The 1,535-nt window shown below is 48.6% G+C and overlaps 1 non-coding gene across 1 annotated transcript; it reads right to left on the bottom strand.

The window, feature by feature from the left end:
* Positions 1-676: 676 nt before the first annotated feature.
* Positions 677-750, bottom strand: TRNAS-CGA (transfer RNA serine (anticodon CGA)). Its single transcript has one exon. It is a non-coding gene; the product is annotated as a tRNA-Ser (tRNA).
* Between the last annotated feature and the right edge of the window lie 785 nt (positions 751-1,535).

The raw sequence follows: 1,535 nt of genomic DNA, 5'->3' as shown, positions 1-1,535 counted from the left end.
AGGAAATGAGGGGCCCGTTTGACAAATTTATGAAGGGAGCCAACAGTCACCGACACCAAGGTGCATAGGGGAACGTTAATTTTTTTTTAATGTGTTATGCTTCTCAGGGGGATAATAATACTTAGATTATTAAATCCCTTAAAGAAAATTACTTATAAAGCAGCAGAAAAAACAACCATGCCGCCGGTGGGATCCGAACCCACGACCTTCGAATATCGCGTCCGGTGCTCTTACCAACTGAGCTACGGCGACGGCTGTCCAATCTGCTGCTCTCTTCGGTAGTTATGTTTACTGGGTGTAAGCGAGCCTTGAGATTGTTCACCAGCGCCACCCTCGACCATAGCGGCGGACGTAGCACGTCCTGTAATACCGCGAGCGTGACGTAGAACGTCATCTAACGGCGAGGGCGGAAACTGTGCGAGAGCCCTCTTATGCTACCTATGGCATCAAGACTGCCAGAACCTAGACCCTCGTTAAGCTATTAGCAGACAAGATAAAGGAAATGAGGGGCCCGTTTGACAAATTTATGAAGGGAGCCAACAGTCACCGAAACCAAGGTGCATAGGGGAACGTTAATTTTTTTTTAATGTGTTATGCTTCTCAGGGGGATAATAATACTTAGATTAATAAATCGCTTAACGAAAATTACTATATAGCAGCAGAAAAAAAACAACCATGTCGCCGGTGGGATCCGAACCCACGACCTCCGAATATCGCGTCCGGTGCTCTTACCAACTGAGCTACGGCGACGGCTGTCCAATCTGCTGCTCTCTTGGGTATTTATGTTTACTGGGTGTAAGCGAGCCTTGAGAGTGTTCACCAGCGCCACCCTCGACCATAGCGGCGGACGTGGCACGTCCTGTAATTCCGCGAGCGTGACGTAGAACGTCATCTAACGGCGAGGGCGGAAACTGTGCGAGAGCCCTCTTATGCTACCTATGGCATCAAGACTGCCAGAACCTAGACCCTCGTTAAGCTATTAGCAGACAAGTTAAAGGAAATGAGGGGCCCGTTTGACAAATTTATGAAGGGAGCCAACAGTCACCGAAACCAAGGTGCATAGGGGAACGTTAATTTTTTTTTAATGTGTTATGCTTCTCAGGGGGATAATATTACTTAGATTAATAAATCGCTTAACGAAAATTACTTATAAAGCAGCAGAAAAAACAACCATGCCGCCGGTGGGATCCGAACCCACGACCTCCGAATATCGCGTCCGGTGCTCTTACCAACTGAGCTACGGCCACGGCTGTCCAATCTGCTGCTCTCTTGGGTATTTATGTTTACTGGGTGTAAGCGAGCCTTGAGAGTGTTCACCAGCGCCACCCTCGACCATAGCGGCGGACGTAGCACGTCCTGTAATTCCGCGAGCGTGACGTAGAACGTCATCTAACGGCGAGGGCGGAAACTCTGCGAGAGCCCTCTTATGCTACCTATGGCATCAAGACTGCCAGAACCGAGGCCCTCGTTAAGCTATTAGCAGACAAGTTAAAGGAAATGAGGGGCCCGTTTGACAAATTTATGAAGAGAGCCAA

The sequence above is a fragment of the Amblyomma americanum genome, chromosome 6, assembly GCF_052857255.1.
Source record: "Amblyomma americanum isolate KBUSLIRL-KWMA chromosome 6, ASM5285725v1, whole genome shotgun sequence".
Classification (NCBI taxonomy): domain Eukaryota; kingdom Metazoa; phylum Arthropoda; class Arachnida; order Ixodida; family Ixodidae; genus Amblyomma; species Amblyomma americanum.
This window is presented reverse-complemented; position numbering and strand designations above follow the sequence as displayed.